This window comes from Tenebrio molitor, chromosome 2 (genome assembly GCF_963966145.1).
Source record: "Tenebrio molitor chromosome 2, icTenMoli1.1, whole genome shotgun sequence".
In the NCBI taxonomy this organism is placed as follows: Eukaryota; Metazoa; Arthropoda; class Insecta; order Coleoptera; family Tenebrionidae; genus Tenebrio; species Tenebrio molitor.
In genome coordinates, this window is record NC_091047.1 from 31,990,772 (window position 1) to 32,016,775 (window position 26,004).

A 26,004-nucleotide genomic window follows, 5' to 3' on the forward strand; every position below is an offset into this window, starting at 1 on the left:
GGGTGACTTTTTCTAGAACTTCCGGGTTGAACCGTTTCACATGGGCCCACATATTAGTAGTGGTAAAACCTTTTGATGCTGCGTTTCTTCTTCCTCGAGAAATTACAGCTTTGCAATATCTACAGACCGCTTTATTAATGTCATCCATTTTTTTAGTAAAATATTTCCAAATTTCACTAGTTTCTGTACGTTTTACTTTTCCAGACATTGTAAATATTTTTTCTTCAATTTTATTGTAAATAAAACCACCAAACTTAACTAAATTCACTGAGAACGCTTCACTGTTCTTAACCCTTGAACGCACAAAACCCTCGAATTCAGATTTTTTTTATAAACATTCGTCTTGACATTGAAATTAAAGGTAAGTTGCCCAAATATGCCAAATTTGATTTTGATTTTTTGAAAAATGGAGTGGTACGTAGGTATATGTACCAATGTGCAATCTAGCTAAAAGTGAACATAAGTGTTTTTGGTACAAATGTGTACCAGTTGTTATTTCATGAATAAAACAAATATAATACATTCAAATAATAGTAGTTTATTTGACGAGTTAATGTGTAAATTGGGCCTTTTTTGGCACGCGTGGGCCATTTTAAAACGCGAGTGAAAGGAGCGTTTTAAAGGCCCACGAGTGCCAAAAAAGGCCCAATTTACACACGAACGAGTTGGATACAACGTTTTTTTGTTCGACGAACCCCTTAACGGCTCCAAATCGCTTAAAACTTTTAAAATTAGCTTGACGTTTCATTTTGACAAGTTGTGACATTTATCAAAATCCGTTCACATAGGAGAAAATTCTCAACTTCTGACAGTGTCGAACAAAAAAATATTTATCTACGGCTGCTTGGATAAGACCATATAACCACATTCATTTATAGTCATTTGAGTAGCGTAATGTAGTTCATTACCGCACTGGTTTCATTACGTAACGCATTTTTATTTACTTGCAAAGTGTGCTGATGGAGCGTCTTCTCTTGATTTTTTTCCTAATTCGATAATCTTCCTTTTTTTACTGTCTTTCTTGGTTTTCTTTCGCATTGTGGCACATTCATTGCTATTATGATTGTGACACGTTTCTACAATGTCTTGAAGCAGCCTGTGTTTTTCCGAGTAAACTTTCTCGCTCCCAGATCTACTAAATGTTTTTAATAAAGCTTTTTTAATAGATTTACCATTCGTACATTTTCGTATGACTCATGTCTTTTTATTTATATGTATCAAGCAGAATTTGCAAATACTGCTTGAGTGTTCTAATCTGAAAGTCTTTAATTACTACTAACAATATATTATATTTTTCTTTATTGTTTCCCATTTATCGGGGTCTTGTAAGGGATTTTCCCTGACGACTTTCCGTAGTAGACACAGATCATCATCTGCATTAAAACGTAATCTTTTTGGGGTCGTCATATCTCTAACTTTGAAACTTTCAAACACGGCTGAATTTTCATAAAGGTGTGAGTTATGTGTAACCTGTCGGTTGTAATTAAAATAATTTCCTCAGCCAGTGCAATGAAACAATGAGATGTAAAACTCCGGCACCTTTATTCAACCTCAACGGTAAGCACGCGCACGCCGCTTGTTTGTAACGATCATCGATCAATATTATCAAGAGAGGGGGCTCTTATTGTCAAGGGGTAATTTCATGCACAACAGATACACGATAGGGAAAAAAGTGCAAATCCTTTTAAGGATAAACTGAACTGTACCAAATGATAGGTTAGTTTCTTGGGATAATCTATGAAATTCTTTGTTCAACCCCTCAATATTTTCAGCTGATCTTTTTGTCGGTCGTCTACTGCCTTTTTTGCGCAGAACACTACCTGGTTTCCATATTTACGCATTTGTAGACTTTCTCGGCAATTTATTTGTTGGTAAGTGCCTTGAAAGTCCGGAAACTTTTGTTGAAATTTCTCAAAAACTCGAGGTGTCGAATAGGTCATTCGTCGTTCTCAAGCGTTTCTCCATTGCACAATAAAAATGTGTTGCTCTAAAGTGAACACATCCAATAATTGATAATGACAATTACCATTGTAATGAAATGACATTTGAATTAAATTTTTTACTTGTTGCCAACTGAAGCGTATTAATCACGGCCTTCTCGATTTTTTTTATTTTTGATCGCACGGTAGTTTGTTTTTTGGACCATTTATTTTTTTACAAGCGCTCGCATTGCTGTGCTTCTACCACTTTTTACATCTGCGTTGTTATGAAATTGTTTTGATGTTGCATTTAAAACAAAATACAGTCTAGTTTTCTGAACTATGTTGTGACCACGATATAGAGAAGACTGGTATATCCACTCACCGCCATTTTGGGAGCCAAATTTGGGGCTAGCTGTATAGTTCATAAAACTTCGCTAGATGGCAGTGTCTGTTTCGGGGACTGTCACTGTTGACATTTGAACGTTAAATTTCAAATTTTCAAGTATTTGACTATTTTGATTTTTGGTGAAAATGAAAAAGTGTGTGCTTTGTGGTAATGTAAAACTTGTAAATAAGGATATTTCCTTACTCAAAACTCCATCGGTAACGGCGTTTTAGATGTTGAATAAATAATTTTCTTATAAGGTACTTGTTCTTACAATGTTGTAGTCTACAAAGAGACTGCAAGACTGGAGTAAGGCTGTAGGTGTTTTCTTAACAGCAAAGCATTTTGTTTGTTCAGAACATTTCAATAAAAAATTTGTAAAGGAGCACTTTTTGTTTGATAATGAAAATGACCCAGTTCGAAGGACTTTATCTCCAGATGCCATTCCCGAACTAAATTTGAAGTCCTGCTCCAATTATTTGCCTCCTGTTTCTCCTGTCCTTAACATCAAGCAATATAGCAATAAAAAAAAAGTCGAAAGGTGTGTAAAAATCAGCTTTTAAAAATTAAACAGGTATTTTTACATATTACAGCATACACGGACACAATACATACCTAGTAACTAATACAAAATTTAAATAATAAAACTATGTTAATATGTATATTTTTTTACAGTCCTAAAGAATAACATATATATATAGGGGAGAGAGGGGTAAAATAATCCCTCTAAGAAAGAAAAATTGATTTTTCTTAACGTGTTGAGTGAATTTGTGCGTAACTATATACATCGCTTTTATCCATCATTTAGCTACTCAAAAATATTTTTATTGGCGCCTTCAAGCTTCTGAATTTATATATATGTATAAATAATTGGGTAGTTGCAAAAGGATCATTTTGTACACAGGTTTGGGTAAAATGATCCCACACTAATAAATGCACAAAAAAGTTATATTGGATGAACAAAAGTTAAAAAAATACCAAATCTTCAAAATTTTAATAGGCGTTTGGATGAATTAGCATTATGAGATGAATTTGTTAGACAAAGGTCGCAGATGAAGTCATCCCAGGCGTTTTCATCTATTCCTGCACAAGCGTCATGAGCCCATTGACGACACCGTGAGCATTGTATCCACCCTTCGCCTTCGATAGAATTTCCATAGGGTTCAGAACAATAAATACAGAGTGCACCATTTTCCTGTTCTGATTCTTCGCTGCTACTTTCTGCAAGCTTTTTGGGAGGCCCTTTTTTTGATTTTTTTGGGTTGCATTTTCCTTTCTTGTTTTTTCTTGTTTCTTCCTTAGCAGCTTTTTGTTTTTTTTCTTCTGTTAAATTATCTTTGTAAGGCGTACTGGTTAACAATACGGTACCTACAGATTTCCTTTTCCTCTGTGCTCGGGGTCCACTTATTTTAGGTAAGGGCCTAAGTGTGATAGGACCGGCTTTGGTAAACGACGTATCGTGAGTCTTATCAATTTCAACATCCTCAGTCTTATTTGGACTAGTGTTACTTGTACTGGCTTCACCTAAATCAGTGGCATTTGCTTCAACATTTTCAGATAACTCAATCTCAGTTGTTTCTTTTTCATCCGTGGTTTCAGCCGCTATAAAATCTAAATCATTAAAAATACCACTGTTGTAAGGCACAATCCCTGTTTTTTTAAATGCATTAATCGCATTGGCTGGAGTGCAAGCCTTTAGATATCCCTCACAAAAAATTTTACTTATTTGAAAGGTTGTTATAGTCCTGCCAGGGTTGTTGTTTAGCCATCTTTCAAGTGCATGATCTACAGCTGTACTAAGTGGAAACATAATTCCTACATCTAGTGGCTGGAGCTTGTGCGTACAGTGTGGAGGTAAACATAAGATAGAAACAAAATTGTCCTTTGCTTTAACGATGACATTTAAATTTTTTGTATGGGACAGATGCCCATCTAAAATTAGAAGAACTGGATCTTCTGGCGAAGGTTTTGCAAAAGACAAAAAATGTTCAAACCATAAGGAAAACACTTCTTCTTTCATCCAGCCAGATTCATTGCATGCAAAGATGGTACCTGGAGGAGCTCCATCTTTTAATTCAGGTTTCATTCTCTTTCTACTAAAAATAATCATTGGTGGAAGAAACATGCCACCAGCTGACATACATATCACTGCAGTTGATGATTGTCCACGTTCTGCGGAAGTAACACGGCCAACTTGCTTGCGACCTTTTTTTGCAAAAGTTTTCGAATTGCGTCCGGGAACGGTGGACAATGAAGTTTCGTCCACATTGTATATTCTATGAGCTGGATAGTTGTGCTTTTGGTATTCAGCTTTTAATAAATCAAAGAATTTTGAAACAACCGGTTTATTAAAAGCTTTTGCTCGAGCAACCGATGTTGCTTCTGGGACACGCAGTGATAATCCAGGATGTCTCTTTTGGAAACCAAATAACCAGTCTCGACCAGCAATTTTATTTTCAAGTGAAAATGGGTGATTAGCAATACCATTTCGTTCAGCAAGTTGATATGCTAAACTTCGAACATCATGGGTAGTTAAACCATACATTCTCACTTCCATGTCCAAAATGTAATTTACCAATTCTTCTTCCTGTTCAGCAGAGAAGACTGTCTTTCTGCTGCCCAATATTTTTTTGTGAGTGTTAGTAATAACATTCCTACTCCTCACTCGACGTTTTAAGGACATTACAGGAACTCCAAAATTTCTGCTAGCGGTTTTTATTGGCATTCCTTGGTTCTTGACTGCGTTAATTGCACTTTCCATGCTCCGCTCTGACCAATTTTGCCTTGTGGTCTTTCGTATATACGTACGAGGCATTGTGTAGACTGAAACAAAACTTATTTACTTAGAAATCGTTGAGGAGGGTAAAATGATCCCCGGGATCATTTTACACCCTACTATGCAGGATCATTTTACCCCACACCGCATGTCTCACATTTACTTATTTTTTTTTAGGTTAAATTTGCGAAAAAATGTGATGATATTGCAGTATATCGAAAGTTTACAAAATGCTCTAATCACAAATGAATGCAATTTTACAACTACGTCGCAGTAAGTGTACTTACAATGGTAACAAAAGCCGGTTGGCCTTATATCAATGTCACAAAAAATAAATACTTCACTCTGCTGACGCTATGCGTGCTAGCTTTGGAACAATACTGGGTGCCCTGACTGCAACTGCATCTGTAAGTGATGTTGTAATCAATTTCCGCTAGATTGCGCTAACCATTCTGTCGTCATTGAGAGGGATCATTTCACCTGATAGGATCATTTTACCCCTCTCTCCCCTAAGAAATAACACTCCAAAACTCACAAATAAATCCTACTCATCCTGAATCATCCGAGCAAGCACTTCCTACCAGTTCAAATATAAATAATTTCGTTTTTCCTTCGGTTTCTGCCAATTTTTTTGAATATGTGAATAAGGAAATTTCAGAGAGTAATTTGTTGAGTAAGCTACCTTATGGATGGGGACTACATCAATCTAGTTCGATCATAATCAGTCACCTAAAATACAAGGACTCATTAGGAGATAATAAAGCAATTGTAATTGACAAATCAATTATAATTAACGGATCCGAAATAAGAATATCACTAAATAATATTTGTCGTGTATATAATGCGGAAGTTACAAAATTGGATGATCTGATAATTTTAATAGAAAAAATTGACAATATGATTCTCTGCAATGGATCTGGGATTCGAAGTAGGTTTAGCCGTCACTGTAGTGGTGAAAATACAAGGAAAAAAACAGACCGTTGTGACTTTTGTGCAAAGCTGCGAAAACACTTATTAAAACAAACCGAAAGAATGAATCAATTGAAGCATATAGCGCAAAAGAAAAAAATCCAAAACCAGTGCAGGCGATTAAAACAAAAACAAGAAAGACAGGAAGCAACTATCACAAACTTACAAAAACGAATGTCCAACATGAAAAACACCGATAATCTAATTTCCCAGTTGCCAGAAAATCAACAACTGGTGGTCAAAACGTGCATCGAGAGTGCTGGTCAGGCACTACATGGTAGGAGGTACACTAAAGATTGGATATATGCTTGTATACTTATAAAAATCAAGTCTCCAAAATTGTACAGGCATCTAAGGAATAGAGACTTGCTACCTTTGCCTTCACCAAGCACTATCTCTCGATACATTAATAACATCGACAGTAGCTGCGGTTTTCAAAATAAATTATTTGAACTCTTAAAAGAAAAAACAAAATTTATGCCGGAATATGAACGTCATGGAACTCTTATGGTGGACGAGTGTAAAATTACTCCAAGCAAACACTTTGATAAAAATCGTCTTAAAGTCATGGGTTTTGTGGATTTGGGAAACTATACTCCTGAAAAGCAAAAAGATGAGTTAGGTGATCATGCTTTAGTGATAATGTTTCAACCATTTGCTGGCAAACACATGCAGGCACTTGCTTGTTTCTTATCAAAAGGCAACGTTACAGGAAATATTCAAGCAAAGTTGATCCTAGAAGCAACTCTCTTGTGTGAAGCAGCTGGGTTGTTTATAGATGTGGTTACTTCAGATGGTGCTACTTGGAACAGAGCCATGTGGAAAGCCTTTGGTGCAGGAAATCCGCAGCAACCTTGGTGTATTCATCCCTGCAACGCAGAAAGAAAATTGAAAATGTGTTCCGATTTTCCACATTTAATAAAATGCATCAGAAATCGTCTCGTCTCCAAGGCAGAATTTCACGTACCTGAAGGTCGCGTCCAATTGACCCACTTCAAAATGTTAGTTGAATATGATGCAAATCACGAATTTAAACTGGCCCCAAAATTAACACAAAAACATATTAAACCTGAACATCATGAAAAAATTACTACTAGATATGCATTTCAATTATTCAGTGCAACAGTTGCAGATTCCTTAACAATATTAAAAGAAAAAGGCATACCTAGCTTTTCCGATTGTGAAGCAACAATTCAATTTTGCAGACGGATAAATCACTTATGTGATATTTTCAATTCCAACAATAGTTTCAATGCACTTCGACTAAATTCTCCAGAACAACAAGCATTAGAAGATTTCTTAATTTACATGGAATTGTGGGAATCTTGTGCAGAACCTGAATTCTTTTTAACAAAATCTACCTCAGAAGGTCTAAGGGCATCAATCTATACCACTTTGGATTTATTGGGTTATTGTTGCAAAGAGTTGAGTTTCAAATATTTAATGTTGTCCAGAATAAATCAAGATCCACTGGAACATTTTTTTTCTCTATTACGGCTCAGTGGTGGTGCCAATAATAATGCAGAGTCTTTGCAAATAGCTCAGAAGGATAGGGAAGTGCGCGTACTATCGCGGCCAAAATACTTTGGTCGTCACTTTTTGACACTTCAAATGTAAATCAAGTATTAATGTCAATATACATGACAATTTCAAATTATACTTGTCAAAAATATGGCACCTTCAGTTTTTGATCAATATAGAATCGTCTTACTTGATTCTGAAGGTTGTCTAAACCGCGACCATGTTGAGCTTTTGCTTTTGAACCCTGCCTCCGCAGCTGGGATTTACCCCACCCGTATGACACTGATAGATTAAAATAATTTTGACAGTAGTAAAAAATAAGGTTAAACGTCCTAAAGTTTGCTTTACAATTGAATGTCATTTACGTCACATTGACGACCAAAGTATTTTGGCCGCGATAGTACCAGTTCTTATGTATATCGTGGTTGTGACTATATTCGAAGGTCGAATCACAGGGTGAAACACAAAGGCATGAAACTCACTAACATCATCGCCATTTTATGGCAAAAATGCTATATCTCTCTCTAGCATATTGGCCTAATGGATTGCGGTACTTTATATTATCTAGTGACTTTACAACATGTTTTTACCTGTCACAGGTGTAACATCAATATAATAACAATGTAGCAACACGCGCCTATTCAAATGGAACGTTGTGTCAAAATTTCAAAGCAATCGGTGTAGAACTTTCGGAGATCTTAGATTTTGAACAAACGGCCATTTACATTTTTATTTATATAGTTTTGCATCTGGAATATCTGGATCACCAGAAGAAGCGTCAGAGTCTGGAAATTCAGACCTGCAAAAAATACAAGTATTAATTACACAATCATATAAACTGCAAAACGCAGGTTGCACTCAAAAGAATCAATAACAGTATCTAACCTCTACAGCTAGCAAACTAAACTACAACTATACGAGTACGTCAACAACATGCATTCATTTTCATTCGAACTATGTGCATAGGTACTTGTACAAGTAACTATACTGCGCCAAAAAATTGTCGCAAACACTAACGTATTTTACTTTAAAATGGCAGAAGTAATTGAAGCAAAAATGGTATATTGTAACTTATTATTATGGTAATACTATGTTAATATTATGTTAATAAAGACATTTACGTTTCTGTAGTAATGTTTTCTCATCATGAATGAAAAAATTAAAAATGGGTTAGAATGTTTCCTAACCCCATCAGGCTTCGTATTTGTTGAAGCGCCCGGTCCCGATGTTTAATTGCAATTGGATTTTCCAAATCTTCTAGTCAGTAGGATGCCTCGTGGCTCAATCTCCTCATCTCCTCACAACCTCAGACAAGGTTCACTGAAACAAATGTCGTCTCTTTCATCATCATGGGGCCGTATTAGTTTTGGTGTAGTATTCGTCACCGTTAAATTGCACTCTTATTTTAAATGTACTCATGTTGGTCAGTTGAGACTATTGTGTTTCAATCCAATGTCTTAAAAGTATGTCTATCTTATCTGAAAATAACTTCTTCATTCTGCATCAGATTAAGAGACAAAATTAATATAAGTACTTGCCTAACAATTTTTTTAGACAACTCATTATACTCAAAAAATATATTATTTTGAAAGATATACAGCCTGTGTATTCTCAAACTCGAACATAGGCAATTAACATTGTATTGAACGTTTTTGCTGATTCCTGCTCGCCAATTGAACTTACAGGTAAGGTAATGGTATCAATAGAAAGATAAAGTTATTGTGCTTGAAACGATCCTAATAGTAAGATTAAAGGTGCTATTTTTATTTTAAAATACTAATTTAAAACTTGGCGATTTTTAAATATGACATGTCATGATTTTCAAATTAGACAGCATTTGTCAAAAAATTTAGTAATTTGTTGGGTTAAGTCAGCGAATTTCGGTAAATTACTGTCAAATTTATTTACGAAAAAATGAGTAGTTACTCCATACAGATTAAGACAAATTTCTCTTGAAGTAAGTTAATGTAAATCGTAGATACTGAATATCCTTAGGAAGTACAAATATCATCCCTACAAGACACAGTCTCATCAACAGATTTTTGCTGTTGATGAAGAAAGTAAGAGTGAAACCTGTTATGAATACAGGAGCGTGCTAATGTCGCTTTCTGTCGACAATTTGCTTCACAGACGAATCTACTTTTACACTAAATAACGAACCAAATGTTTAAAACACGCGATATTGGGCTCAAGAAAACCCTCGAGTAAATATTCCTACTAGAAGTCAGTATCCTCAAAAAATTCATATCAGTAGCCTATTCCACAATTGTATTAGTCTAATAAATATCAGCGCTTATACAAATATTATTTGTTAATATTATTACTTTGTGTTCCACAATTAAATTAGTTTATGTAAATAATTATAAGAACTAATACAAGAAATTAAAAAAAAACACATATGCGGTTTACAATCGATCATTGATAAATGCAGGATTTGCGGAACTGAAGGGGAAACCATTGACCACATCATTTCTTCTTGCACCGTTTTGGCTCAAAGCGAATATAAAAAACGTCACGATATATTCGCTAAAATTATACACATGAATTTAGCTGTTAAATTCAATTTATTAAAGAATACACAACCACATTATAGTTATACACCAGAAAGTTGTTTGGAAAATGACAGTTACAAGTTATATTTTGATAGAACAATTTTAACTGACATTCATATTAAGCATAACAGACCAGACATTATAATTTTAAATAAACAACAAAAGCAAGCATATCTTTTAGATATAGCTGTTCCAAATTCACATAATATAACACAGACATATAACACAAAAATTAATAAATATTTAGAGCTCTCCGTTGCTATGAGAAATCTTTGGTGTTTAGAAAAAATTTCGATTTTACCACTTGTAATTTCAGCAACGGGAATAGTACCGCAATCTCTTTTTAAAAATTTAAAAATTCTGGATTTAGATAACAAATTGGTAGTTGAAATTCAAAAAGGTCTATTATTATACTCATGTCACATCGTGAGGAAGTTCCTTAACATTGACACAGAACATAATACACAACAAAGTCAAAATGCGGAGGCGAGACGCCGGTAATTATGTTGATAAGCACTGCACTATTACTTGATAGTAATATCCGTAATAGTGTATGTACTCCGGCAAAATTGCCGTGCCGCCGGGTGGAGGTGGGATAGTAGTCTAATATTTAGAGTAAAATTTTAATCAAATCATTAACTTACGTTTCACAAAATCTATGAGATAATAATTATTAGCAAATAAAATTAGAACATTTTCATAACTGTCGTTACAGCAATAGATTTTGGTTAAATAGGTGTTTTGCAAAAAGTTTTTACATAATGTATGACTTTTCATCATCATCCGATGAAGATAATGACAATGAAATACCTCGGCGAAGAAGAAAAATGTATCGTCCGAGAATTAATTGGGAATTTGCTTCTCAATTCGAATATAAAGAAAGATTCCGGATGTCTTCCCAGAAGTTGGAAGCACTTCTTGCCGACTTAGGGCCGCATTTGAACCATCCAACAAACAAAAGTGGGGCGCTATCAGCCAAGCAGCAGTTGTGTATAGCTTTACACTGGCTAGGAAGTGGAAGCGCCTATCATGTAATTAGTGACGCTCATGGTGTGTCAAAAGCTGCTGTGTGTCGAAGTATCCACAGTGTAGTAGAAACTGTTGTAAATGTTAAGTTTCCACAGATTGTTGATTTCCCTAATAACTTACAAGAAACAGCAATGGGATTTTTTCAAATTAGAGGTATTGCTCAAATAATTGGCATTGTAGATGGAACTCTTATTAATATTGATGCACCAACTGAACATGAAGAAGCTTGCATTGACAGACATAGCAACCACTCCCTAAACTGCATGGTGGTATGTGGGCCAAATATGATGTTTTATTACGTAAATTCAGAATGGCCGGGAAGCGTTCATGACTCAAGGGTTCTGAGGAATAGCAACTTATTTAGAAGAATGTCAGCTGGTTGGCGACCTATTCCGGGTTCAATTATATTAGCAGACTCGGCGTATCCACTGCTTAACTGGCTAATTCCTCCTTCTCACATCAATGTCCAAGATGAACCAGTCTTAAGGTTTAATAGGGCTCATAAAGCAACTAGAAGAATCGTCGAAAATTCAATTGGAATCCTTACAGAAAAATTTCCCGTTTTAAACTATATGAGAGTTAATCCAAGATTTGCTTCTAACATATTTAAAGCCTGCACAGCATTGTGTAATATTTCACGACAAAATGAGGAAATGGAAAATGAAGTGTATGAGGTCGATGCCGAAAATGAAGATTGTTACGGGGGGACGTCCTCGTCGCCGGGGCGGAGTCCCAAGGGGGCGAAGCGCCAAGGGGGCGAAGCTCCACTGGGGCGAAGCTCCTAGGGGGGCGAAGCGCCACGGGACGATGGTATCCTCTCGGGGCCACCGAGCGTCTAGGAGCGACGACGGTGGCGAGCTGGAGCGGTCAGACGAGGGGTGGCTGGACGATGGTGCCAGCGCAGGGACCCCTTGTTGACGGCGGCTGGTATGAGGGGTGGCTGGTCGACTGTGCCAGCACAGGGACCCCTCGGTTTGTCGAAGAAGACGATGTCAGGTTTTTATGCGAAGCGAGAGGTGGTTGGGCGATAGTGCCAACGCAGGGACCTCTCGGCAATAAAAGCTCAAAATGGTTCAGAGTTTTTTTATTACAGCCTCCTTCACGGTCTGATCCGGAGTGAAGGTTCACAAAATGAGCCCCATATTTATATGCGCCCGGCTGAGGGCCGAGGCGCCAAGGACGGCTCCTGATTGGTCCGGCCGGAAACTTTGGTGGCGCAGCCGAGGTTCAGGTTCAGGTTCAAATACATTTATTCAGATTTTTGTGTAATTACATGTCATTATTGATATTGTGTTAAGTGTGAGATAAGGGTGGAGCTGCCGCTGAGGCTGATGGCCTTTTCAGCAGAATAGAAAGAAGATAGAATTTAAATATAATAAAAAAGATAAATAAAAATATGAGTATAAAAATGAATCAATAGTGTTATGCAAAAAAAAAAAAAAAAAAGAAGTTCTATGTTGAGTGACTCTATATAATGCAAGGTTTTAGGTGGCTCTATATAATTCTGGGTTTTTGTTCCTGGTCCTGGTTCTAGTCTGGGTCCTGGTCCTGGTCAGGTTCCTGTCCTGGTCCTGGTCCTGTCCTGGTTCTGGTCCTGGTTCGGGTCCTAGTCCTGGTCTGGGTCCTGGTCCTTGTTCTGGTCCTGGGCCTTGGTCGGTTTCGGCGGTAGCTGGGTTCCTTGTTGGTGTCCACTTGGTCCTGCGGGGGCTTGGTGACCTGAAACAGATGTTAGTGGGGAACTGGGAAAGGGGATGGGGGCTCGTCCTTTGGGAGCTGGGAGTGTGGACCGCTTCATCTCATCGAGAGAGGTGTCTCATCAACGAGTAGCTGGAGTTCAGGTGGAAGATCGGGGTATTTTGAGGAGAGTATGGCCGTGGGGAGGTGTTTGGTTTTGACTTTGGGTTTTTTTGGAACGCGGTTTAGAAGTCCGTTTTTTGTCGGGAGTTTATGTGAAGTGTGTAGTGTTTGTTTAGCTATGGTGTTGTTGCCGTTAAGTGTGCGTTCAATGTAGCGTGCTTGGAGAAGCGTGAGGCGCTCGGAGATCGGTGTTGTTTTGGTGACGTCATAGAGTGTGTTGGATGGGTGTTGCCGGTGGAGTCTGAACATGTCGCGGAGTATGTGCCGTTCGAATGAATGAATTTTGAATGCTGCTCGTTTTGGGAGTGTTGAATAAAGGAGGGCTCTATATTCGATTACCGGTCGAATGAATGAGTTGTAAGTATACAGAAGTGTTTCGGGGGCGCAGCCGCGAAGTCGGCCTCGGATTTTATACAGTAAGTTTGCTCGGTTTCGCGCTTTTTTAAGTGTGGCCTTGGGATCCGCGTGAAGAGTGCAAGTGGAGGAAACGGTGATGCCTAAATATTGGACGGTGTTGTTTTTCGGAATTACGTCGCGGTTTATTATGAGTCTCGATTGCGTAAAAAGTGTTCTCTGTTTCTGCGCTTTAGGGAAGGTGAAAAGGATGGATTGACTTTTGGTGGGATTGATCTTTACTCGCCAATGGTTGGTCCACTTCTCGATGCGGTGAAGCTCTTTTTGGACGATGCTCGTGGCTTTCTCGGAGCTTCTCTGGGAGCACCAGATGGCCGTGTCGTCCGCGAACATTCTCGTCTTGGTCCTCTGGATGTCTGAAAAGGGAAAATCTCTGCAGTATACAATGTACAGTAGTGGTGAAAGTACGGAGCCCTGGGGGACCCCGGCTTTCAGGTGGACGGTATTTGAGAGGGTTTTGTTTACTTTGATCCTGCAGGATCTGTTGGTTAGGAAAGAGGAGATGAGTTTGGTGAATTTGAGGTTCAGGCGGAGATTTAGGAGTTTCTGCACGAGTCCGTCGTGCCAGACCTTGTCGAATGCTCTTTCGATGTCGAGGAAGACACCTACGGTGCACTCGCCAAGGTTGGCGTGTCTTGTGATATCGGTTTGAAGTTCTGCAAGGGGGTTGTGAGTGGAGCGTTGAGCACGAAAGCCGAATTGTTCGGGGGGAAGAAGATTGTTAGATTCTAGCGTGAGTTGGAGACGGTTAGTTAGGATTCTTTCAAAGATTTTGCCAGTGATGCTAAGAAGTGAGATGGGGCGGTAAGATTTGGGGTCGTTGGGGCATTTGCCCGGTTTGGGGATCATGACAGTGTGGGCAGTTTTCCATGCAGTGGGAAAGTAGAGGTTATTCATGCAGTTATTGTAGATGTCAGACAGAGCTTGGAAGGCGGAGTCGGGTAGGTTTTTGAGAAGAATGGGTCTAATTTGGTCGGGTCCCGGGGCTTTCGTGTTTTTTAAGTGAGAGATGATAGTTTTGACTTCGTCGGTAGTTATGTTGTCTGTAAGGTGTTCGTCGTGCAGGGGGTGAGGAAGAGGGTCGATGAGTGGGATGTTTTTGAAGGCGTGAACGTTGTTGGCGATTTGATCGAAAAAGGTGGCGTTGAAGTTAGGGTCGTTTGGGACTTGATGAATTCCGTCTAATAGTTCGGCAAAACAGTTGGCGCGTTCTTGTGGCGTGTAGTAAATATGCGCGTCGGTCGCGAGATAGTGGTTCGTTTTCCGTTTTTGTCCGGTAATGACTTTAAACTTGTTCCAAAATTTTTTGCCGTCGCGGTAATCGAGAGATTCGCAAGTTTTTATCCACGTTTCTTCGCGGTATGTGTTTATGTCGCGTCTGATTTGCGCGTTGAGTTTGTTGAATAACGTTTTGAGAAGGGGGTCGCGTGATTGGATAAATTCGCGGTATACTTTGCGTTTTTCTTTAATTAGTTTCACGATTCTAGCCGGTAGTGGAGTGCGATTTTTTGGGATCGTTGTCGGTTTAAAAACGGTGTCTCGGGCTGAGTGTATTGTGTTTGTGAATGTGTTTATTTGTTCGTCGATTTCGTCTGGAGTGTCCGCGGGTGTTGTGCGTGTGAGTGTTCTCGTTATTTCGCGTCGATACTTGTCCCAGTCGGCGTTTTTATATTTGAAAATTTGGATGAATTCCGGGGGGGGAGGTGGGCCCTCAAAGAAGAGTTTCGCGACAAGGGGTTCGTGGTCGGATGTGACGGTGGTGCCTGTGAAGGATTCTGAGTCTACGTGCGCGGTGAGACTTTCGGTAATTACGATGTGGTCGACTATCGATTGCGCGTCTACGTTCTTGTGACTAATAAATGTTGCCGAGCGGTTCTCGAGACGGTAAATTGAGAGATCGCTAATAAGTTCGGAAAATTTGCGGCCGTTCGCGTTGGTATTTCTATCGCCAAAGTCGGTGTGTCTCGCGTTGAAATCACCTAGTATTATACAATAGCGGAGGCTGGAGACGTATTGAAAAAGTTCCGGTGAAATTGGTTCTGAGGGGGGGTTATAGTACGAAATTATAGTTATCATTTTGTTATTGAGTTGCGCGTCCGCGGCGACCGCTTCTAGGTCCGTGAGGTGGGGTGGAAGGTCGTGTTTTTTACTGTTTATATTTGAATCAATGAGAAGGGCTACTCCGCGGTAAAAGTTGTTGAATCTAGATGGTCTGCTGTAAGAGCTGAAGTTGGGGACGTGAATCGGATTTTGCGTGTGTGTCTCGGTAATTGAAAGTATTTTAATTTGGTCCGACGCGATAAAGGCTTTGAGGGCGTTGAATTTAGTTTTGATGCCATCAACGTTCACGGTGGCTATGTTTATGTTGTTGGAAGGGGGGTGGGGAGTGGGGTTGGGGCCGCTTCCGGGGGCGGCGACAGTACTAGGAGGTGTACTGTACATAAACGGGGGGAAGTTAGGACGGACGAGCGTGGGGGCGTCGGCGACTACTCGAAAGTGAAATAGATGCGCTGACCGGTGTGACTGATTCGCGTTTTAATGCGAAGTATTTGTCGCGACGCGAGTTCAACCAATTCGTGGATTTTGGGGCGCTGCAGGGGGAAAAGATCGTATAAGATTTTTGTGACAAAAACGATGGTCTGTTTGGTATTGATTTTTGATTCCGCGGATTCATCGACGAGGACTTCGGGGTCGGCAAACTCGGCGGGGGGGTTGATGATGTACGTGGGGGCTATTGGGGTCTCGTCGGTGATGGGCGTGTCTTTGAATTTGGGGCACTTGCGTGACCAGGCGGCGTGAGCGCCTCCGCAGAGGAGACACTTAGGGGTCGCGGCCTCGCAGTTGTTGGGGGCGTGAGTTTCGGGGCATTTGGGGCACGCGGGTTTGTTTGTACAGGCGGTCGCGGGGTGTCCGAGTTGGAAGCACTTGGTGCATTGGAGGGGGGCGGGTTCCGGGGGCTTTGATGGCTCGCACTGATGGTGGTTGCCGAACAGGTTTATACCGTTGTTCAGTAGAAAGTCTACTGTCACGGTGTCTTCGGTGATGACCCGAATTAATTTCGTGAATTTATTTGTTTGTCGCGATTTGATTCTCCAGAGCCTTACGAACGGAAGCTCCAGAGACGCGAGGGTTTGGCTTATGTCATTTTCGTCGATGTCGTGCTCGACCTGAGTGATGACGACCGAGAATTGGGGTTTCTTGCGGGGGTTGTCCGGGTTGGGGTTGGTCGCGGTTTTTTGATTGATGATGTTGAGCCAGATAGACGATCTAAAACGAGAGAAAAAAATTAATCACAACCACAAGCAACACGATGTTTAAACTTCGAGAGCAAGCGAGAGAGTGGTGCAGCCGAGAGAAAACCTGTGCCTATAAGGCCTGCGGAACAACCGCGCGCGCGTACTATAGGACAGGTCTCCTCGTCGACAACACCTCGCCCCAGCCGGCTCACAATAGAAACAAACTTAACTATATTTACAAACTTAGCCTAACTTATCTAATTTATCTAACTTAACTAACTTAACTAACTTAACCTACGTGTTCTTTATTTACATTTATGTACAATATTTACAAAATCGGGGCTAAATTCGCGAAGCGCGGTATCAAGATAATAACAATAGAGAAGAAAACATTGATCCTCGTGGTGTACAACGATTACAACAGCTTATTGTCCTTTTTAATTAGTTTCTTTAAAATAATACAATTTTCAAATTTATTTTTATTTATTATTTAAATGTTGAGTGTGAGAAGAATGAGGTATATTCAGAGATTTCTCAAGCTGGAAGATTTCAAGCTGCAGCTTGTAGTTATGCAACTCTATATTCTTTATTTGAACTTCCGATTTTCTTTTTTTTTAAGTAAACCTCTGTTGTAGTTTGGTCGACTTTTGATTTCTTTGTTGTCGCTCTGGTTTCCATTAAATTTAATGGGATGACAGTCACATTTTCATTAATTTTTGTTTGTAATTCAGTGCCGTCATAATCATAATTAGTTTCACCATCTTCATAATCATTTTCTACTTCCATTATGACAGGAGTTTCATCAGTTATATTAATTGTAGCTGCTGGCGTCACAGCCCATGTTTCGCCTGTACTTATTTAAGCTTTTAATTACTGGCGAATCCTTTCCAATAATATCCAAAACAATGTTATCAATTTCGTTTAGTTTTGCATTCGGGCCTCCGCCAGTTCCAGTCTTTTTCGCAGCATCGACTTTCTTCTACAAACAGACGTAACTACTACATCCTTTGGGAAAAATTACACTTACCATGGTAGTTTGCCTAATATTAGGCCAAAAATCATCTCTTATGTACTGCCATTCTTTTTTATGGTATCCCAAACTAAGTGCAAATTTATGCACGTCTTGCCACCCTGCACTTTTTTTCTCCTTTGTTAAAGTATCGTCAAATTTGCCGAATAAAATTTGCTTTCGTTCTGACATATACTTTAAAACAGCTTTCTTGCTCTCTTTATTAAACATTTTTCAAAATACATACACCGTAACGATGAATTATCGTGCTACCTTCAATAATGAAGTAAGTTATTATTTGAAATGTCAAAATTTTGGTTGCAAAGCCGCCTCAACTAATAAAATAATAATATCGAGCTAATAAATTATTAGTAATATTATGCATGGCTTAAAAAATCAAATATTCATCCTGAGACTGAAGGTTTTATATTTGCAATACAAGATCGTGTTATAAATACAAGAAATTATAAAAAACACATATGCGGTTTACAATCGATCATTGATAAATGTAGGATTTGCGGAACTGAAAGGGAAACCATTGAACATATCATTTCTTCTTGCACCGTTTTGGCTCAAAGCGAATATAAAAAACGTCATGATATATTCGCAAAAATTATACACATGAATTTAGCAGTTAAATTCAATTTATTAAAGGATACACAACCACATTACATTTATAAACCAGAAAGTTGTTTAGAAAATGACAATTACAAATTATATTTTGATCGCACAGTTTTAACTGACATTCACATTCAGCATAACAGACCAGACATTATTATTTTAAATAAACAACAAAAGCAAGCATATCTTTTAGATATAGCTGTTCCAAATTCACACAATATAACACAGACATATAATACAAAAATTAATAAATATTTAGAACTCTCCGTTGCTATGAGAAATCTTTGGTGTTTAGAAAAAATTTCGATTTTACCATTTATAATTTCAGCAACAGGAATAGTACCCCAATCTCTTTTTAAAAATTTAAAAATTTTGGACTTAGAGAACACATTGGTGGTTGAAATTCAAAAAGGTATATTATTATACTCATGTCACATCGTGAGGAAATTCCTTAACATTGACACAACATAAAACACAAAAAAGTCAAAATGCGGAGGCGAGACGCCGGTAATTATGTTGATAAGCACTGCACTATTACTTGATAGTATTATCCGTAATAGTGTATGTACTCCGGCAAAATTGCCGTGCCGCCGGGTGGAGGTGGGATACGAAAAAATTATTAGTCTCTAGTGTTTTATTATGAAACATAAATTATTAGTGCTAATACATATTAGAAGTAATGAATTAATAAATATTAGCATAATACTAATATTATTGTGGAATAGGGGCCTGGGCTGGGATTTTTAATAACATTTGAAATAAAGGGAAATTTAAATTCAGCAAATTATTTATATTTATTATTAACTAAGGTAGGAACTGCATTGTAATTTTTTCAAAGAATATAAAATAAAAACTGCTTAAACTGTTAATTATTTTAATAAACTAGGCAAAAATGAATAGGGAATTCCACAATTTTTCTTGGAAAGCAAAATAATTGCCCCAATCCCCCCACGTATTCTTAAACACAAGATAAATTTAAAATGTTACAAGTACTTGAAACATTACATTTAACGTGTAGATTAATATATTTGTAACGTTTATTTTTATTTTTTATTATTATTTTATTTTTTAAACGGTATTTATAAAAAATTCAAAAAAGGAAAAATTCCCTATTCATTTTTGCCTAGTTTATTATAATTTAATTCTTAAAAAAAAAATTGATGTATCGAAATAATGGCATAATATCTATAAACTGAATGCACAGTGTTAATTGCCTATGTTCGACTTTGAGAGTGGACACCCCGGTATAACAAACCCTTTGTACACTTCGCAGCAAAATTAAGGGATATTAAAGAAAATATAATCACGTTTGAAAATTACATGAGAATAATGAATTATATTTACTGGCATTGTCACTAAACATCATTTTATGGAATTTGGAACTGTTTATTAAACTATACTTATTTCAACATGTTAACAATTAGAAAAAGAAAGTAAGTAATAAATATTGAGTAACTCCAGTGTTAATAACGAGTGTGCCCACCTCTTGCTCTTATACAATCTGCAATTCTTGAAGGCATACTTTTAATTAGTGCAGCAATCTCCTCTTGATGAATTGCTGTCCAAACTTCTTGCAGCCTAATGGATAGCTCGTGCAACGTGCGAGGAGGATTTTCGAGAGCTCTGATCTTTCTGTCAAGGTTGTCCCAGAGATGCTCAATTGGATTAAGATCAGGACTCCGTGGTGGCCACTCCAAAACATTGATATTAGCCGCAACAAGTTCCTGTCGCACAACATTCGCAATGTGCGGCCGAGCATTATCATGCATAAAGACAAATCCCGGTCCATGTATGGCTCCAAATGTTTCAACAACAGGGACTATTATGTCATCCCTATATCTTACTGCAGTCATTGAACCTCTGTTTACAACCACCAAGTTGGTACGATCCTCAAAAGTGATTCTACCCCAAACCATAACTGATCCACCACCAAACCGTTCCACTTCTTGTATGGCACATTGAACAAATCGTTCACCTGGCCTCCTCCAAACTCTCTTCTACGACGATCATTAGTGGAAAGGCAGAACCTGGACTCATCCGTGAAGAAAACGTGTCTCCAATCTTCAATTTGCAAATCGGCATGTCTGTGAGTAAACTGTAAGCGGGCTCTTCTGTGAGCTGCGGTTAAAACTGGCCCAGTAGCAGGTCGGTACGGTTTGAGTTCAGCTTCACTGAGCCTTCTCCTAATGGTGTCTGTACTGACTGTGGTACCAGTGGCGAGCTGGAGGTCATTTTTTAATTCCCTTGCGGTGCAAAACCGCTTTCTTTTTGCACTAATTCTCAACAAACGGTCTTCTGCATACGTTGTCTTCCTTTTTCTACCCTGTCCTTGTCGTCTGTGGTAGATACCAGTTTCCCTATACATCCGCCAAGCTCTGCTTACTACAGACTGGCTCACACCTAATCTTCGGGCAACTTCTTGTTGGGAATGACCTTCTTGGAGAAGAGTCACTAATTTAACGACCCCGATTTCAGATAAATGACGATGTTCTCTGTTGTTGTTCATGACGTTTACTTTTAATGACGTTTCTAAGTTTTCACATGTTTTCTTCGAAAACACAAGATTGATTCTCGTTGAAATTTTAAAAGATTAATAATTTTTATGAAATTTGATTCTTTTTAAGTTAAATTTGGTCTGAAATAACAACAGTATGCATAAAAAGCGTATTTTAATTACACTTACATGGATTCACAGAGAAAATTTAAGTTTATTTGAAAATAATAGCATTATCCCTTAATTTTGCTGCGAAGTGTATATTAAAAAGTATTAGAATGTGTTTTTTTATAATTTCTTGTATTGCAAATATAAAACCCTCCGTCTCAGGGTGAATATTTGATTTCTTAAGCCATGCATGAGAAGCCTGAATATTAATTCTTGGTTGTTCCAGTTCTTTAAATAATTTATTTAAATAATAATTTAAATAGAATTAATCGAATAAAACAAAAATACACAAAAATAAATTAAGAAAAACGTTTTTATACGATCGTCTACTGTGTTTTTGATCAGAAGAATCTCTTTGTAAGGTCCAGCAGTACTCCGCCATCATATGGCCGTCCCACTGGCCTTGACGTCGTTCCTCCGTTGTTTTGTTATCCTGGTGAAATCCTCAAAGTGATTTCTTGGCTAACTCCATGTCATCAGCACTCCAAATGGAAGTCCTTTGCATCTTCCTTGGGTCCAGTATCGAAGTGCCTTCATACAAGTTTTACAAACTTTATGTGGCACCCAGTCCTGTTGTCCAAGTTGTTTTCCAAAATCTGTTTCGTAAGTAACTCTACCCCACCCACACAGTTGCCGCACAAATTTTCGCATAGTTGCTATTAGGACCTTAAACTGCAACATTATATTAATTTTCTTACTACATATTATACTCCTCCAATACTTTTGTTGCTGCCTTAGCCGCGGCCGGCGACTGGAAATGTATTAATACGTTTAGTTGCGCTGGGCGTTGGACTATTTACTTATCCACGATGCACCAAGTCCACGCACAGTTGTTTGTTCTTTTTTCTTACCTTCATGCACGTTCATTTGATAACAAAAGCCTCTGGTCGCACAACACATTGCCCATTTCTTGAAACCAAATCGTATTGGTTTGCTTCTGATGAACTACTTCAAATAGTGATGTCCGTAATTTCTAACCATTTGCTCGTCTATACTGATTTCTTTACAAAAAAAATCCAAATTTGAATTGAAGTCATTTAGACGATCTAGCAAGGGCCTTATTTTGAATAATTTTTCTGGAGAATCTATTTTGATTAAGAGAATTATCGTTAAAATATATATTACGTTTTATTTCTAAAAAGCGATTTCTACTCGTACATTTGCTCACGATTTTCACATCAATATCTTCGTCTTCGCACCAGTACATTCGTTCATGTCGTAGCGAATGATATCCAGTAAACAAAAGGACCTAATAAATTTTCGTAATCAATTGGTTGTCATATGAAAATCATGTTTGTCATTTTGTGTACCATAAGTTAACGATTGGTCGACAATGTATTGAAAGACTCGTCAAAAAATAGTTCAAACATTTCAACTGGACTCTTTCCCTTCAAACTAGATATTATGTCTTGTTCCGTGTTGTGAAAGTTATCATCCGCTATAGGCATAGTGTATGCTGCATCATGTTTCTTCCACAAAGTTATAGGGAATGTCATGAAAAATGTGTGTTATTTGCACTACAATGGTTTTTTGATTTCGGCACAGTGTTTAGTTTACATTCACTAAACGGTATTGCCCATGAGCCCCATTCGGAGATCACGGTTTTCTCACGTCCAGGATTTTCCGCAATTATAATTTCATAAAAGCAACTGATTAAAATTGTTCAAAAAACATTATTTATAGAAATAATTAAATATGTATGCAAAATATTTAACCACAAGCGAAAATAAAATCTGAAACTTAGATGTTGCCCGAATGCTGAAAAATTCGAACAGTGGACAACATTTTTTTTTTTGACGACCAGTAAACAACTACCAGAAAAACGTTGTTACCATGGCATGAGATAGAATGTTTAGAACCCGGACGCACACTAATGGCCAATTCAAACACAACCATTGATGCATAAAGACGGGAATGGGTTAGACAGTGGCGTAGCTTCAAGTAAACAACAGATTTCACATATTTATCAAAGACATTACCAAATTTCACATATTTATCAAAGACCTTCAGGCGATGTTTTAATAGTTGTTAAAAATTTATATTATTTAATCGATTTTCCAAGTTATAATGTTAAAAGCGGATATAATGGTCAATCTATTGAAAATTTATGAATACCGAAAGAAAAAAGAATTGATGCAATATTTAGAACTTATTCTGGAAAAACATATATATTTTATGATAAAGTCTTGTACATTGAGTTTGATGAGTGTTTGTTTAGATCAAAGAAAAATGGCCTTATTTCAGAATTATTTGCTGGAATACCTCCAAATATAAGCAGAGTATTCAGATATAGAAATTTATATTTCTTTAAAGATAAAATGTATTATGAATTTGATGATATTTCGAATACATTAGTTAAATCTGATAAATTTGACTTGACAGTTTTTGGATTTAAATGTGGTCTTGTCGATCAAATAATAAAACTAATTAATCGTCTGTGATTCACCTAAGGTATGCTACTCATTTTCATATGATTTTTCCCTAATAAATTATGGATATAACATGTGACTATTTAAAAAATCATTTAGGGTGGTCTATGAGATTTTTTTTGTTTTTGATGTTACTCTAGCCACATCATTGATTTGAGTTTGATATAAATAATATTACGTTAATTACTCACTTTTTTGAACAGCACACAATGAGAATAGAGAGTTATTGCAAGTTCAAATGGCAACGAAACCTTGATAAGGGAACCTTATTTTGACAATTGCGCATGCGCAGAATGAAAAACGAATAGCGGAACTTTATTAAGGTTTAACGTGTGACTTTAATTAGGTTGTTATAAAGTCGACCTTATTTTCCTACCTTAACGTTAGAATTCTATAGCTTTATGCAATTTGACAACACGTCAAATAAAAATTTAAATTTTGATTGACATTAATTTATCGATCAAATATTAAAATGAACATTAGAAAAAGATTAAGATTCACGAGTGACGACGATATAATTTTACTAAGAGAAACTGTATCCAAAAATCCTCTGGAGAACCTAGAGAATTGGAAACATGTACAAATGGCAGTTGAAAAAATTACTACAAAAAATTTTACAATAAGATCTTTGAGGGAGCATTTGCAACGAATGTTAGCAATTTGGAGGCAAAAAGATAAAATCGACAAGATAAGGTAAGTACGACCACCTGCCAAAGTAATTTCTTTAGCATGGTAAAAATCAGATCAAAATGAGTACGTTATATTCGTATAATTTAAGATCCGGAACGGAGGATGTATATTTTGAAAAGGACCATTTGTTGCAAGAAATCGAGGATTTGTATAAAAATTTAGGCCCATCATCAAACAAAAAGAAACGTAAAGAATTATCATCTGAAGAAATTAGCAATAAAATAGGAAAAGACATGAGGGATCGTATCGCATTTGAATTTTATTGTACTGAATTAGAAGAATCTCATACCATTAACAACGGTGATGAGAATGAGAATGTTAATGCAGAAAATAATTTCACCGCTGAACTACATGAAATAGACGCTGGGGTGAATTTTACTCAAAATCCTATTAATTTAATAGAAGATAATAGATGTATAAATTCTAATGCCCATACCACTAAATGCCAAGAATCAACATTTGAAACACATAATGAAACATCAAGAATTCCAACTAAAATACTTGGTCCAAACAGGAAAAGAAAAAACAGAAACAATTATTTGAAGAAAAATGCGTTGGAATATTTAAACGATAAAGGTGAACGGGAACATAAGTTGCGATCTAAAGAGTTAGAACTGGAAGAGCGAAAATTACTGTTGGCTGAAAGAAAATTAAATTTGGAGGAAAGGCGCTTAAATTTCGACATTGAACAAAAGACAGAAGATAGGAAACTTTTGAATGATGTATTAGAAAGTCAACTCAAAATTATACAAGTGCTTTCAAATCAGTTAAATTGTTTTGGAAAATTCTATTCGAATTCAAGTGATCATCAGAGTTCACAGTAGTTTAATTAAAAAATACTTTTCACATTTACAATAAAATTAAATAATTTTTATTTCAACTTTTTTAACCCAAATACACCTCTAATGGTGGAGGTACTATGTCAAAATATTGTGAAGTTTCACTGCCATACAAACATGTATGACAGTTTGTTAGCAAAACAGCAATTTTATACATTGTTTCAACTTCTTGCAATAAAAGTTTCTGATTCTTTTTAAAGTCTACGAACGCGAATTGACTAGCCACCTTTTGAAACCCCCATTCGACAGCTATTCTCAGAACCTTCATAGAATTGTTAAAGTTTCTTTGAATCTGAAGCAAATTTCCTCCAGTATATGGACCAAGAAGCAACTCTCTGATACCATAAGCTGCGTCTCCATATAATACATAACTTTCATGTTGAAAACGAGCTACTTCTACCAGTTCTTGGTATAAATTTGACTCTCTGAACATACCAGCATCATGTCTTCTACCTGGCCAAGCACCTTTAAGATTAACAATGAGTCCATCAGGACATAAAACAGATTGGTATTTTACACAGTGACATCTCTTGTGTCCAGAGTAGTATTGATCTTGGTCCACTGAAGGTCGACAAATTTGTCTAGCGGTTCCATCTATGAAACCCCAGCAATTAGGCACTGCTGCTCCCTTTTCGTGAATTGCAACTGCATACTGCCTTAATCTGTTATGATTCAACCACTGCAGATTGTTTAAATTTTCTAGTAATACACCTTTATTTGCTAAAATAATGTTGGCCGTATGTGATGCAATTTGCGATAAGGACTGCGAAGACAAATGGAATAGAGTCGTTAGGTCTTGCCAACGATTTGGATACGCTAAGCGTCTTAATAAAATTGCCAAAGCTGTTGTCCCTTCGACGACATTCCTACTTTCGGTTCTTATAAGATTTGGAATTTCCAACAGTCTGGCCAGTATTGGAATATCTTGTTTTTCAAATCTAAAATTTCCTTTAGCTTCTTCATTACTAATTTCATTGAGATTAAAACGTAGATTGGGGTGTTGTCCAATTCCACGATTCAGGATAATATGTAATATAGCATTCTCAACATCTTGATGATCACCCCCACCCAATATTATTGCTTCCAAAACTTG

General features: G+C 37.3%; 3 long non-coding RNA genes across 5 annotated transcripts in view; 1 reads left to right on the forward strand and 2 right to left on the reverse strand.

Moving 5' to 3' along the window:
* LOC138123525 (uncharacterized) overlaps positions 1 to 26,004 on the forward strand; it is a 309,532-nt gene that overhangs the window by 237,899 nt on the left and 45,629 nt on the right. The window lies entirely within an intron of this gene.
* Positions 3,238 to 5,596, reverse strand: LOC138123332 (uncharacterized). The gene is made up of 3 exons (XR_011156762.1): positions 5,532 to 5,596; positions 5,371 to 5,476; positions 3,238 to 5,130 (listed from the first exon to the last, which is right to left on the reverse strand). It is a non-coding gene; the product is annotated as an uncharacterized lncRNA (long non-coding RNA).
* Positions 5,600 to 7,617, reverse strand: LOC138123331 (uncharacterized). 3 transcript variants are annotated; one of them, XR_011156761.1, is made up of 4 exons: positions 7,218 to 7,617; positions 7,020 to 7,087; positions 6,705 to 6,921; positions 5,600 to 6,650 (listed from the first exon to the last, which is right to left on the reverse strand). It is a non-coding gene; the product is annotated as an uncharacterized lncRNA (long non-coding RNA). The 3 variants fall into 3 exon arrangements; XR_011156760.1 differs by having other exon boundaries at positions 6,705 to 7,087; XR_011156759.1 differs by lacking the exon at positions 7,020 to 7,087 and having other exon boundaries at positions 7,218 to 7,615.